The sequence below is a fragment of the Falco rusticolus genome, chromosome 9 (genome assembly GCF_015220075.1).
Source record: "Falco rusticolus isolate bFalRus1 chromosome 9, bFalRus1.pri, whole genome shotgun sequence".
NCBI lineage: Eukaryota > Metazoa > Chordata > Aves > Falconiformes > Falconidae > Falco > Falco rusticolus.
Window position 1 is genome coordinate 30,644,289 of NC_051195.1, and position 15,595 is coordinate 30,659,883.

The 15,595-nt window shown below is 45.3% G+C and overlaps 1 protein-coding gene across 1 annotated transcript in view; it reads left to right on the forward strand.

Annotated features, from left to right (window-relative positions):
* Positions 1-15,595, forward strand: part of NEURL1 (neuralized E3 ubiquitin protein ligase 1) — a 165,726-nt gene that overhangs the window by 57,218 nt on the left and 92,913 nt on the right. The window lies entirely within an intron of this gene.

Consider the following 15,595-nt stretch of genomic DNA (forward strand, 5'->3'; position numbering starts at 1 on the left):
CCCACCACTTCTTACAGGCAATAGAAGGAAGGAGAGGCTGTGCCCAGCTTGTCTGTTTTTATCACCTCCAGGCAGATCTGTTTATGAACAATGTCACTAAACTCCCTACCCTGTTTGCAGGGAGGAAGGACCCAAGCCCAGGGTGTGCGTCTGGAAGCAGGCTCAGCATCCTGTGTTGCTGTCTTACAGTGTCATCCAGGGACTGTTCAAAACAAGAATTGCTCATGTGGTTTTATGCTAGTGTGTATTTAGAAAACCTGAACTAGACCACATGAGAGATGCTCAGGCTAGATGGAATCTCACTGGGCTGGGCAGTGCTGAGAGTAGGAGATGTCATTCTGCTGGACTTCCTGCATCCTCCACTTAGGCAACCGGATATTTCCTGTGGTTTCTGCTTGCAGATGCTCCCCCCTGCCTGGCAGTCTTCATGGTGAAAGCTTGCTGCCTCTCAGGCTCCTTCCAAACATCTGAGGTGTCAGGCTGCAGCAATGCTGACAGTGGAAGGCAGGCTGTTAATCATGCTAATGCCTACTCAATCTTTATGCTTACATACCAGAGTTGCACGTTTTGCCCCTGTACACCAAATGCATTGCACGTACAGTAGCTACTTGTGTCTCTATGTTCTTCCCATAAATATCCCACCCTTTCATGCTGTATTTTGGAAGCTCCCTGTGTCCCTGGCTTAACACAAGGATTATGGGGACTTCTGAACAACCTTTCCTCTCCTTGCTCACCCTTGTGCCATTTCCCACAAGTCAGTGGTTTGTGTGGCCCCTTTTCTGTTTCTGTGGGAGAAGTCATATAACTTGTGATTTTTCTATAAACCTTCTAGGGATGGGGGACAGAGGTGAGATGAAGAGTTGTCTTGGATACCACTACCTGTTCACTTCATCCGCACGTAATTACAGCGGCAGCTGTAGTGTCTGCAAGTTGGATGGAAACAGATTTGTGTTGCACCTTCTTTTTTCTTCTGATTTTTTTCTTTTCCCTAATGATCCCCCTCAAATCTTCCTGGCTTGTGGCACCTGGAAGACTTCCTTGCATTTTGCAAGGGAACCAGTGGAGTTGCAAAGTTGTTGTGCTCACAGAGAGCGAACCAATTGCTTGTGATCTGAGCAGAATAATTTGCTGCTCTTACCATTTTTAGCCAGGAAAACTTTTATCTGTGTGTTGTCCTTCCAAGCGTCTCTGACAGGGAAGGGCCCTTGGGAGATGCTGTGGTGCAGTTTACAGCAATCTCCCTTTATTGATGGGCAACTGAATGTGAGGGATCTGTTTTGCTATTACTTATCTATTGAGCCGTGGCAGAGTGCTGCCTACGAGCACAGAGTGGACTGTGGCAGTAAGCAGTGTAACTTACACCCACCCTGAATAACACAACAATTTAGAGATGCTTTTAGTTTCCTTAGCAAACAGTGCTCTGCTCCACAAATAGGAAAAGGCAGTCAACTTGGAGAGAAGAGGGAATGTGTAAGGAGCAGCAAGTGCTGTGGCAGTGGTTGCTGTCCCACTGCTACCCATCCTGTTTGGAGGGGAAAGCCCTTCTCTCCATGGCTTTTCCATGGTTTCCATTTGGATACAGCAGTGGTAGGGACGACTTTGTACATCTCTGTCCTACCCTTACAGATGCAGAGGAGTGAGCAGCGGCTGGTTTGGGGACAGGAGGAAGGCGGGAATGGGGGGTGACTCTGCATGCCCATGGAGGGAGGAGCAATGAATGATTGGTGAGATCCTGGTCTCCAACCACAGCTTTGGTCTGACTGGCAACCACCAGAACAGGCTCTGTCCTATAAAAGACAGACCTTCAAAGCAAGAAAGTGCATTAGTCATGTTTTGCCAACAGCTGGTGGTATAAACGCAGTGAAATGAATGAGCGGCAGTTTAAGAGGGTGCTGCGGACATGTGATCCTCTGTGGACTGGGCATGGAGCAAACACTCTAACTCTTACCAGGGGTTACAGCTGTGGTTTTTTTCAAGGTTTTATTGCTGTTGACAGTCAGTCATCCTTCAGAGTCCTTCTAGATGCTGCAGATAGCATGTGCTGACTAAAGTTGCTGTGTGGGTGACCTCTGAGAAAAGAGGTTTTGCTTTTGATCCAGTTCCATTTCCAGATCCTCACACCACAGGCAAGAAAAATGACCCTTGAAATTGCCACTTTGCTGAGGGCATGAGCAGAGAAGCCCAGGATGGTGGTGGCTGCACAGAAAGTTACCTGTAGAAGGTGGCCTGGGAACTATGGGAAGGGTCCCTGGGGGCTGCAACGGCACCTCTGACCGGGTGCACTGTGTGCAGTGAACAGTTTGAGTTGTCCTGTTTCTTAATTGCCTTTGGTAAATCTGGGATGTTTACATGTGTGTGTCTTATCTAAAGTTTGTCTGCTCCTGGTTGAACAATTAATTGCTTCTGACCTCTGTTAATAATGAGTTTTCATTCACTGCTCACCTCCCTGGCATGTGATGGATCTTCATGATAGTACCTCTACTTAACTGAGTGACTGCAGCTGTCTGATTTGGGATGGGAAATATACTTTCTGCAAACATTCCCATTAGCATAGTTTTGCTTGTCTGTGCATTTATCAGTGGTGAATACAACTTAATTCCATGTATGGGTTTATATTTGCCATTAGTGTTTCAGAGCATTGCAAACATCTAAGGTCTGGTTGAGGGAGAGCTGTGATAATTGTGACCGTGTTGTAAGGCTTGGGCAACGAGGAGAGGCATTCATGCTGTTTGATTTTTGCATCTTTTAACTTTGAAGTCAGTTTAAAACATTTTTTTTTTAATTGAATGCTATAAATACTATTTGAATTGAAGAAATAGCAAAAGGACTAGCTCCAGCAGGGAAGCTGCCTGTACACAAACAGTAATCGGGAAAGTTGCTGAACTTAAACCACATGAGATTTGCAATGATTGCCATTTCTCTGGAGCTGGAAATGAGGAACTTGCCAAGTGTCACAGCTGGTCTATCACCAGTGATGGTCCATTAAAATGTTGTTTGCTGCTTGGCTTGTGTCCCTTGTGGGAAGAGGGGCAGAGGAGCGGGCAGCTCTGGAGTGCTGTGGTCCTGGTTCTGTGCACCTGGCGCTGGTTGCCTCTTCTATATCGTCTGGGGTCTGACCTGCTGCTGGTCAGGGGTGGCAGTCTGAGGTCCTCAAAGGACTCTGGATCTGACCCATCTGTGACATCCCTGGCTCTTGCTGACCGCATTTAGATGTCAGTATTCATCCATCATTACTCGTCCTCCTCCACACCTTGCCTGATGTCAGAGCTGTCTGTCTCTGTGGTGCCTCTTCATATTACTCTTTGCTTATTTAAAAAGGGGGAAGAAAGCCAGGTGGTGTCAGGCTCCATTGTGCATGCTGCCAATTCACCCTCTGTAATTTTTCATATGTGACTGAAAGGGAATTGTTCCACTTACTGCTCCAAATTTTTTTTTTCAGAAATTTCTAACAAGATTTTGAAAGTGTAGAGAATAACTGAAGAACCCCCACATTTTATTTTTTTTGAAGACAAAACCTCCTCTTTTTATTCTTTGGACTAAAAAGCACGAACACCTGACTTACTAGGTAAAAAACAGATGGCAGAAGCTTGAGGGATAGTATGCACACACAAAACATCTGCTAAGCAGACAGTATTTAGAAAATGATGATATCAGAGCCTGTTGCATTTTGAGGGCTGTAAATTGTGTAAATGTCTCTGAGAGACACAGTTCCCAGAATGGGACATAACCCCAGATTTGACTGCACTGACATGCTAGACTTGGATCTAGTTGTGGCGGCCACTACTTCCCCAAAGGTTAATTGTTTGGGGTTAGTGGGAGATGATCTGGCTGAAGAACCTGCAGCCTTGAAGACCTTGGCCAGTCTATAGGGGCACCTGCAAGGACAGCGTGTGAGTAGCAGTATGGGTCTGTCAAACGGGAATTTTGATCATTCGGTTGTGGACAAATGAGCAGTGTAATTATGTAACTAGGGGTTTTTGTCCATTCAGTCTTGATGACTCTGTAGGGGCTTTGCTGTGATGGTGTGAACACCATGTGGATAAAGGCCCTCTGGTGACATTTTACTGGGAGCATCCAAACAAGTGACTTTCGGGGGGAAATATGTGACACATCTTTCCTCCTATCCTGATCTCTCAGTATCTGTGTTTACTATGGGAATCTTAGGAAATATTTTCTTCATTGTGAAGCTTGTCTTCCTCCTCCTGGCTGGGGAATGGGTTGTCCCTGCGATCAGCAGGGACTGGTCAGCAGCTGCCTCCCTCCTGCAGATGCCCAGGTGAGGAGCTGCAGGGCAGACTCCATGCTCTGGCTGGGACTGGAGCTTCGTTTGCCCATGTGATATGCTGAGTTTGTGCTGGGCACAGGGTGATTTCTTCATGTCTCAGCAGTGCAGCCTTTTGCCATGAGGTTACCACTACCTGGTAATGTTTGGGTCAGCCTCCAGGCTAAGTGCAAGTGGTGCCTGTCTGGCCTCTAGCTTCAGCTAAACCCCCTGGGAAGTGAAATATCAGCAGAGATATAGCAGGTAATTTTTAAGGATGTCAACCAATGTACAGCCTTGCGATTCTCAGTTTTGAAAGGCTTTTAAATCGAACTATAAATACTGAAAAAATAGGTGTATTTAATGACTAGCACACTGCTGAGTATATTCTTGTCTCTTGGGGCTGCTAAAACACCTGATGGTGAGAGATATGAGGATTTCTACAGGTGCTTTTCTTCTGCAGTCATTAGGTGTTTCCAATGCATCTGCAGAACTGCAGCCCTTGGAGTGATGCTTCTGACACTTTCAGTGTCCTGGAGCCTGGTCTGTGCATGTGCCAGACAGACTTCCATTGCTACCAGCCATGAGATGCGAAAGGCTGGAAAAACCCACATGAGGTACAGACTAACTCACACTCAGGTTGTATTAAAATAAAAATGCACAAAGCTTCGCACCATATGAATCTGTGCACATGAAATACATTGAGCAAAATCTTCACTTTTTAAAGTGGTGGAAGTGGGACATAGAGGGCCACATTTCCAAGCATCTGCCTTGCTGTCAAGGGTTTAATATTTGCAAGTCTGGCTGGAAAAAGGAGCTGTGCCCCTCTTGCTGAGCTCCTTACAAAATATGGCCTCCTTTTTTGCCAACATGATGGGAGCTGAGAGCATTCTGAAATGTGTCATCCCTCCCACCGCCTTTATTTCTTCTTTTATTTCTTGTTCCTCTTCTTGCTTTTGGGCTGCTGTGTATGTTGCTCTCCAGTTCCTCATGCCATTCTTCTGCTGTCTCCTAGTGCAGGTCTGCTGCCTGCATGACTAATCCACTGGGTATCCTTGGGGTTTTATGTGATAGTCCAAGTCCTGTTTCTCTGTTCTGCCTTATCTTCATTATATGTGCCCAGAGAGATACTAATTTCTGAATACCATGCTTTCCGTAGTGACTGCTCAGCGGCCATCTCATGATCTTAAAGACAGAAGGCCATATACTTTCATTTATACTGCATAAGGAGTTGGCCTCTGAAGCTTATGTGATCAGTTCCCAAACATTAATAATTTACAGAAATATTTTGCCTTTTACATTCCAAGGACTTAAGTTTATGAGGGCTACTTAAGTAATAAATTATTTACAACAAATTTTATCCAATTTTTTTTCTGTTCCTGAGCATGCATCTTAATCTCTGTGTTGTATTCTTCTCTTTTTTTCCTGTCACATGTTCTTTTGTTTGGTGTCTTAAAGATTTAGCATGACTGTCCAAATGGAAAATCTCTTTCTAAATATGACTCAGCAGCCTTTACAAGCTTCAAAACTCTCCAGATCATGACAACCTCATACTGTGAAAATGGAAGTTTAAAAGCATCCGCTACCTATGGTATATTATTTATCCGTCTCATAGGCTATTAACTACAGCAATCTGTATGAGTCTAACAGCAAATGTCAAATGTTGTTTCCATTTCTGCTTTTGTTTTGCTTCCCTGGCAAAATTCTTACTGATTTCAGTGGTGGCAGATTAAGCCCTGGGTATGTTTCGTTTTCATGAGCCAGCAAAACTGTCTTTCCTCTTTGTTGTGCCCATCTCCTTTAAATATTTGCATGTCTTTACACAGCTCTCCCATTTAAATTTCAGCATCTTCCAAGTCTCCTTCCTCAGCTCAAGTTGTCTAAATCCTGACAAGTATTGGCTTAGACTGTGGTCTTACCCAGATAAGTGTCCAGCCCAGCTACATGATAGAGACACTGCTTTTGTTTGCTAGAAGTTGAAATAAGGTGTTGAATAAAGATGCTTTTCTGTGTCACCTGAGTTTTGAGGTCAGACTGTTTGGTGTTTCCACAGACTTGCAAAGCAGCGGATAGCTAAATGCTGTCAGCAGTGTACAGTAGGTTGTGGAGAAAGAGGTACGTACTACTGATTAGGTTTGCTTGAACAATATCCAGAATGAATGACCAGCAAGGAAACTCTGGTTTCTGAGCATCCAGGGACAGACTGCTCCCTGCCCTCCTCAGCAAGAGCAGCCAGTTTGTAAGGGAGTTGCTAGGGTCACTGTGGTATGGGTTGCCCACATCTCATACATAGTCTCTTAAATAAACCTCTGCCTCGACAGGTGGTACTGGGGTTTGTCTTGAAGCAAAAAGCTTTCATCTGGGAAAGTCACAAACTCCCAAGGCATGGATCTTGCATAGACTTCTAACTGTTAAAAGGGCCATCATCCGAAATAATATCGTGACCATGTTATGTGCAGACCTGTCCTGCTGACACTGAACATGCAGAGGTGTAAATCTTTTCATGTCCATGTTTAATGCTCCTATCCTAATCTAGATGGACAGAAAAAGATTTATACTTCTAAGCTGTTTCCATATTAATGAAAAACATTCTTGTCTCCTGTCCTCTAAACACACTCTGCAGCTGCAGGGGAAATAGTCTCTGAAGTGGGAGTGAGACCATGGTCAGACCTTGAATGCGGTCTTGGAAATGTCAGTGGACTGAGTACATTGTATGGGAATTAAAGTGAGTCACAGTGCAATTTGATGAAGATCTGGTTGAAGTTGGAGAGCGCTGAGCATCAACCATCTGTGTTTTCTTCTTGGAGGTCAAGGCTGGGTGAGAGTCAAATGGGCATTCCCCAGGGAAGAGCAACAGTCTCCTATGGGCAAGACCACACTGCTGACACCAAAGCTTTGGTAATTTGGAAGTTACAAGGCAGGAGGAGTTGCGTGGCAATGTCCGCTTCTGCCCTAATAGGGCAGAAACATTGGCAGAGAGTGTGGTGGCTGATCCACTTCCAGAAAGAGACATGAAAATTTGCTTTCAACAGAGCAGTCTAGCTGGTTCAACAGAGTGTCTAGCTGGATACCTGGTGTAGCCTGGTTAAAGACCATATCTGCAATATGAAGTCTCTGTTGCTATGACTTGTGTTGATAAAGCTGTTAAGATGGGCATTTTGTCTATGTGGCTACAAAAAGCTAAAGTGACAAAAGTCATCATCGTGCAGGTGCACAGGTGAAAATGCTTTTGGGCAGATAAAACATCTCCAGGACAGTTTAACAATAGCTGAGTTAAGATGACCTGATAGGGAGGGAGAGATGTTCTGGGCTGATGTAAATGGTGTGGTTGCTGATTTTTACCAGTCTGGGGTAAAAATCAGCATGGGTCACCTTAAGAAAGCAAAAAGCTGCACAGGTTGGCTTAGAGTTTCTGAGTCATCCTGTGGAACATACATGTTGCTCCTAATAAACCATGTTTATACTTCATTGAAACTCAACTTCTTTGGTTCTGATTCTGTGTAGGAATCACAAACGTTATTTTTAGGCCCTCGCGCTGAGCAGGGTTCAGGTGTATTTTATCTGCTCAGCGTCCAGTTGTGCTGGGGTCAGATTCTGCCTCTTATTAGCAATATGTGAATTTACTAAATTTCTTGTTTATATCTACGTTAACCGTTTTTTGTTTCTCAGATAGGTGTGATTTAACCTATCATCTTCCTCTATTAAAGGCGTTTTCCTGTGTTCCACCAAATCCAAATAATAGTTTGGGAGACCGAGAGAGGGAAGGGTGGGAAGAAGCAGACATCTAAGTAAAACATATGTTGAATGGGGAAAAAATCAGTCATCTTAGGTTCTGGGCCCGTGATTATTTCCACATGCCTGGACCGTATCACTGTGCTGTGTGCCATTAATGTCATTAGATGCTTTATGCCAGAGTGGATTTTTTGCGTATGCTGATGAGATTGCAGGAGTGGGACCTGGTAAATGCTGCCAGTGCTGTGTCGGCACCGCAGGGGTGGGTGCTGCACGTGGAGGTCTGTGCCCTCCCAAACCCCCTTCTTGTGCCACATGTGTGGGCGCACGCCCAGCCAGCCCAGCAGCCCCTGCAGTGCCAAGAGCTGCCTGGCTGGTTAACCAGCCTCCGGGCAGCAGAGTTTGTCCTCGGCCCTTTTTAAGAAAAGCAAACAAGAAAAATGGCTAATCAACCCCCACCTTGTAAAAATGGATATTTTTAACTGGTGCTTGGTGCTGGAAGAAGGCACGGTTGAAAATAAACATAATGTTCCTCTTCAAAGGTGCCTGTGTGTCGGGAAGAAATGCCAGCCTTTCCCCCTTGTTTTTGTTGGGGTGGATTTGTGAGAATGTGAGACTTTGGGAGCCATTGCCATTCCCTTTGGTTCCTGGTGAAAGGAAAAGAGATTTGATTGCTCCCTCCAGATAAAAATACTGAGGAGTCTTCTAGGCCAGAAAACAACTTCTTTTTTCCTTTTCTTTTGTTTTTTTGTTGTTATTTGAGCCTGCCAGATTGGTCTGCTCTCTGCTCTCCAAGTGTGTGGGCGGCACAGAAGAGGATGCTGAGACAAAGAATGGGGGAGGGAGGAAAGAGAAGTGAAAAAGACCTTTGGATTTGAGGCATGGTATATGGGAGGAAGAGAGCGCAATGGCAGAGGCAGCTTTGTTTTGGTTTGCACAAGTTTGCAGCAAATCAGAAGAAGCTGTGGTAGGTCAGAGACACTCAGTCTAGATGCTGTAGTGATGAGTATATTAGCATGGTTAAGATCCTAGGCATAAAGACGTTTTTCTGCATTTGGTAATTTTATGAAGCTTGTGTCCTACTGCTTTCTGATTCCTTCTCCTGGAAATGGGAATGTTGGATGGAGGGGTGGTTAGAAGGGAACGTAACTATTGCTCTAGTCAATACGGTATTTGCATTTTGTGTTCATCTGCTTTATGCTTTGATAAAGTAGGTCCAAACCAAGTGGCATTTTGTGAAGGTAAAGCTCTGACTTTTTGTGCTGACTATATCCTGGTTTCCTGAGGACTAAAACTCTTTTCTCATTCCAGTAATAGCTGCTCTTAGGCTACTGCATCTGGCTCGAGATCTTTATGGTACTTTTGTGAGACTGAGTTACATGCAAAATGTCTTTTAAGTTGAGTAACAGAAGAAAGGAGTTAAAAGTTGTAGCAAGGGAGAAAGGGTAAATTTCAGATAAAACACAAATAGTCTAGGACAGGGAAGTACAAGACAGCAGCATCTGGTGAGGGGCATCACAAGACCAGATAAGGCTGAGCATCAGATGAACAGAGGGAGTGGGAAAGGGCAACTCATGTAAGAGGTGTTTACATTATTTGTTTTGCATCTACACCTGCAAGATCCATCTTGCCTGGTTGGGAAAATTCACCCTTGCTGTGTGTTTTGCCCTTGGACTTTGCCCTTTTGACTTCCAGCTCCTTTGGTTCCTTGAAGTCTAATGTAAGAAAGCTTGCAAAAGCAGCCCTGTAAAGGGAAAGTTTTGTAAATAAATCCCATTTCCTATAGGGTGGCCTGGTAGCAGGAGGCAGGTAAGAGAAGAGGTGCATGAGGAGCCAGTCCTGGGGGAGGATCAGGGACTTTCCTCTGCGACCTCAGGAGCCTTTCCAAGCCCAGGTTGAAATGTTGTGTGAGCACTTGCCGGTGGGGGACGTTGTCTCACGGATGTGTGGCATGGACCTACCTGCCTGTCTTGCCAGCCCAGAAGGTTTCTTTTGGACCTGGTTGCCCTTCACCACCCTCTCTGAAGGTCTTTCAACAGGGTAATGAAAAGGTGTTTCTCTGCTGGGCTAATATTTACATCACAAACATCTGGCGCCTTTGCTTGGTTACAAACACCAGTGTATGCAAGTGAGAGGCATTTCTCAGAAAGGGTGGGATAGGAAACACAGAGGCTATTCTGTCCTGTCACCGTGTTTGCTAAGAAAAATCTCTGGAAATTACACCTCTATGCTGAGGAACATTATTAAGACTACAAAGTCAAGCTCATGCATGCTGGGGTGGAAGCTGTCTATCTAACCTTCATTTGTTCCCTGGTGCCAGTGTTTTCTGATTACCTTATTTACCTCTTTGGGTTCACAGAGCTCCTGCCTGTGCTCTTTCCAGAGGGCATTGAATGAAGATTGTTAGAGCAAATTAAGCTGTTGCTCGTAAGGTCCTCCTTTAACACAATAATAACTCAAAATATGCTTCTCTGGCTCGGGCAGGGAGGCATCACCTCTTCCTACAGGAATATTGTGAAAACAAATGTGGTGTTTGCTCAACAGTCACATGTTAAAGCGAAAATGCCATAAAAATGCTGACGATTCCAGCTGGTAATTTCATTTTTCAGTGCAGAGTTTAGATGTTACCACAATTACCAATAGATAATTGTATGAACGAGCTACTTCTATAGGAAGTGTGTAAGTAATGTACCAGTGTTCCCTGTAGCTCTGTGTGGAAAAAAAACCTCTGCTGTTGTTGCTAAAGGTTGTTGTAGTGCCTTATCACACGGGATAATACTGTTTGAAGTTTCCAAATATTTAATAGCCAGGGAAATGGGCTTGAAATAACAGATTTCTTGGTCCTGCCTTGCTGTAGTTGTGCTGTGCCTCCAGTCAAAGTAAAAATCAAGATATTGACATGAGACTAAAGAAAATCTTTGCTTGAAGATAGAAACTTTAGTTTTCTTTCCTGTTCTTATGCTTGTTCTGAAAGCAAAAGTCAGCTTCATTAAGTGAGTGTTATAAATCAGCATTCATTTGTGTTTTTTTAAAAATTACAACATTACTTCTAGTGAGATGCTTTTATCTTAATTTTCCATCACATTTGGATAGGCCTAAGGATTCTTATGCTTGAAGAGGTAGTCTGAAATGGCAGTGAGAGGCTAAGCTATTAGTGTTAATTCAGCATATAAATGAAGATGAGGACTGGAGGCATTGGAAGGGTAGTCAACATCATGCACAGCATGGTACTGTCCCTCAGGACTGGGCTTTTGGCAGATTCCAGGGGATGTTGCCCCAGAGCAGGCAGAGGTTTTCTGTGTCATCTAAAAGCTACATTTTAGAAACACCTTTTAGCCCAATGCAATGCTTTATTGCCAGGCACATCTTATGTTGAATTCTGTCATTTCCAGTCTCTCCTACCTTGTACTGTCCCACAGGGTTTTCTCAGTATATTATCTCAAAACTATTCAAGGAGGAGGGGGCACTCTTGGCTTTTGGGGCATTAATTTCCTTCCTGACACCATCCTGCACTGAGTCACTGTCTTTGAAGATAAACCCAGCATCCAGTGGGGGTTTGCATGCTAATGGAAAAACATTGTGCAGTTCTGCCTAAGGTCAGGTCAGTTCCTTGCCTTGGAAATCCTTCTCCTTGCTCAGCCTCCTGCCCCTCTCCAGCACTGCCATTCCCCTCTTCCACTCCTACAGATGGTTGTGCAGGGAGGTTATGATAAAACACCGAGTGCACAGGATCAGAGTTAAGCCTGGGATGTCTGTGGCAGCTTTGGCTTTGTGTGAACAGGGGCTGCAGCCCTGAGCAGCGACATGAAACCTGGGGCTCACCTATCGCTGCCCTGTCTCCTTCCGGAATCAGTCTGCATCCTGGACATCCATTACAACACCTCGCTGATGTCTTCATTGCCCTGCTGAGAGGCAGCCTTTACCGCTGCGCCGCTGTGACTCCTGTCATCAAAGCACATGCAACTGATGTCTCATTTACACTGAGCACAAATGTAAGGTGGATATACAGCCCCGGGACTTTCCCTGTCCTTAAGTTCGCCTTCCTGCCGTGCCTGCAGAGAACAGCACCAGGAAAACTGAGCCGCCCGAGTTAGCGGTCACAGTGCTGTAGTTTGTAGGTATGAGTGGTGATTTTGATATTAAAAATTCCAGCCAGAATCTTGAATTTCATTTGACCTACACATGGAGATTTGGCTTTCATCCAGAGATGCAGCTTTATAATAATGCTTAATAATGACATAACTCATTATATTCTCAAATGGGTGCATAAACCTCCACTAATCAGCATACCTTTTGCTAGGGCAGTATCTGTGTCTTTGCACTACAGATGAAGAATGGAAAGCAGAGACGCATCTTTCGTGTAAGCCCCCTCCGTTAATGGCAACAAATTAATGTTAAAAGGATGCATGGAATGCAAAATTTCCTAGCTCTGGTCCCTGTTTCTCGTGCACTAGCACATGCTGGTGAGACGATTTCTGTTGGATGCTTTCCTGTTGAGAACATCATTTTTCCTCTGGTCATACAGTGGCAGAGGTTCCTGGAGGAAATCTGTTTTCTGTACAGGTGAAGGTTCCCCCCTAAGAGCAGGGACTTGTGCTGAAAAAAGACCCAAGAATGCGTTCCCCTAAATTCCCCCATCTTCCTAGATGATGTCCGGCCATTTGCTGAGAGCTACTGTATTGAGTGAAAAAGGACAGTTTGTAGTCAATCTGTTTGTTACCATAAAGTGCAGGTGGTAACAGAGAAATTGATGACACCTTTTTAAACATAAAGATCATTAAGAGAAGATTCTTTGTCCCTGGTAAATGTCAGATTGATTTCCACAGTTCCCTCCTTTCCCCCATACTGATATTCCAGGAAACTTTTTGGACCATTTCTTGGTGGGATGTCTCTACCTGCAGCACTGTTAAAGTGCGTGAAACCCCCATCAAGACAGGTTTTCCTTATTTTGTCTTGCTTATGAAAATTAAACTCCAGTTCTTCATAAAGCCAAATCCAGTCCCAAAAGAGTTTTAGCTGTGTGAGGCTCGCATGAACTGGAATTTAATTTTCCTGTCCTAGCCTGTGACTATGTATAATCTTATCTTCGATCTCCATGAGCTGGATTTTTCATTCTTTCCTTCTTCCCTGTCTCTTGTGTGAGGCAGGTCTCTGCAGAGCTGGCTTTCCGTGCCATGGTTCCCTGCAGGTATCTCTGCTGCTTTCCTTCAGTTGGGGTGGAATGGGCTGTTTGGCTGTGTGGGCATGTCTTTTCCCAGACCATGGTGGGACTCTGGCATCCTCCTTGCTGACTGCTAGCCTTTTGACCAAGACACCAGGGGTGCAATGCAGATGCTTGTGACCCCTCAACTTCACACCCAAACCCACTGCCCAAAGCCCAGGGCTGGGGGTTTCATCCTGGGAGGGGTGGGAGAGGTGCCCTGTTGTCTGCTCAAGGCCACTAGGAAAGATCCAGGGTTTTAGCCTAGCACACAGCCTGATGACCGTGAATCTTACAGAAGTCCTCTGCAGCCTCAGCATCCTACTCTTGTGGTTAATAAGTATATTTAGCAAGATCCTCAAAATACTCCTGCGGCAAATTCCTCCTGGCTTGGACAGCAGCACTGCTGCTTGGCCAGAGTTCACTGGATGCTATTCACAAATGGGGATGGATTTAGGGGCTTGGTTTCTGTTGGGTCCAGCCCTAATACCTTTGTCAGTGATTTAGAAGGGAGCACAAATGGTGATGATAATTGATTTTTATTCTTGAGGTCAAAATGGGAGGCCTTGCCCATTATGGCAATGGCAAAGAAATACCCCAAGGGGACTTAGAGGGTATCGGCAGAGAGAATTGCAAAATAAGAATGGGGTTTTAATAGATTTTCTCTATGTCTAGAGAAAAATCAGAAAAGACTGAAGAGGGATTTGGGAAAGGGCAAGGTCCAAAATGGACTCAGCAGAGGCAAGAACAGATCAGGAGTAAGTTTCAGTGCGATGGCTGCAGAGGAAAGATTTGCCATATGGCAAATGATCCTCGAGGAATTATCATGGAACAGAGCAGACAGGCTATTTGACTATCGTGGATGGCTCTGTGGGACTGCCTCCCCCAGGAGCTGCTCCACAGCGGTGAGGGCAGCTCATGAAGGTGGGTGCTGGACATTTTCTGGAGGCGGGAAAATAATAAAGCAATTTTTAAATCAATTGAAATTGTTTATAATTTTCTGCCAAATGGGATGACTCATTCTGGCATTCTGCCCTCCCCACCGTCCCCCTTGGACAAACAAACAAAGCCAGTAAGTTGCAAAAAATAAAATAATCTAAAAAGATAACAATTCAAAATTTTCCTTTTGGTACATTCAAAACAAAGGGCTTAATGGTTTTTTTAAGACATCATTTCAGAGCTGGATTCAATGACCATAACTTGAAAAAATGAGGTAAAAGTAAGTCTAAAAATAAAATGTTCATTTTGAGTTAAAGAAACATTTTGTTCAGTGAGACACACAAAGCATTCAGTTTTGGGCCAACATGAAATGATTTTTTTTTTCTAGCAATCTCTTGGTTGAGGCAGTGAACCAAGAAGTCAATTATTCACAGAACTGTAGCAAGGTTAAGGTAAGGATGGAAAGCAGAGCCGAAATGAGAAACTGAGGGAGAACATTTCGGGGTTGAATGTCCAAGTCAATCTTCATTCCTCCGAGTGAAATGTGGTAGTCGATGGTGTGAGAGCATGGACCCTTTGCTGTCGGCCCAAGCAGGTGGGCTGCCTGCCAGGAGGTGTAACCAGCAACGTCCTTGTGGCATCCGTGGGTCCCCAGTGGCATGGGAGGCAGAGCAGGGTGCTGTGATGGGTTGGTGTGACCCAAGAGATGTCCTGCACGCGTCAGGGTGCGGGGCCCACGCTGCAGTGCTCCTGGGGACGCGTCCTCACCCTGCACTGCTGCTGCTGCTGTAAATGCAGTATTATCTGGGAGGGGAGGGGAAAAAAAACAAACGAGGGAGTCTTCTGCCAAGAAGCTGCCGTAAGCTCTGCAGAGTGTGACTTTGGGCAGGGAGGAGTGGAGCGCTGCCTGCGTGCTGCTCAGCTAGGGAAGAGCTACTGCTTGGGTCTGGGTGCAACTCCCCTCATCTGGGCAGGTGGGAGCCAGGGGGTGAGCCAGCAGTGGTGCCCAGCTACTGCTGAGGGGCCTGGGAGGCATTCCTCTCGTGGGTTGGGAGTGCTGGCACAGCTTTAATCACGCACGCAGCATTAGGGCAAACACCCTGATTGTGCTTTTTGGCTTGGGCTTTTTTTGCATTGCCTTTTTTTTTTTTTTTTTCTTCCCCCCAGAAGTGCTGAGACGCACCCAGCCATCCTAAGCAATAATCCTTACAATACAGGCAAGAGGAGATCTTATTTCCCATTTTTCTGGTGGCAGAGTCGAGGCAGTGGGGTGGCAGGATTTGCCCAGCACCATGGTAAGAGCTGGGAGGCAGAGCTGCACTCGCAGCTGCGTAAATTTGACTCCCGCTCCTTTGCCGAGTGAAGAGCGACTGCGGTGCAGCGTAAAGATGTGTGAGGTAGTTTTAAGTGAGCCGGCTGGGATATACCGCGGCCGGCCGTGGCAATTTGGTGCCTGCTGTGTT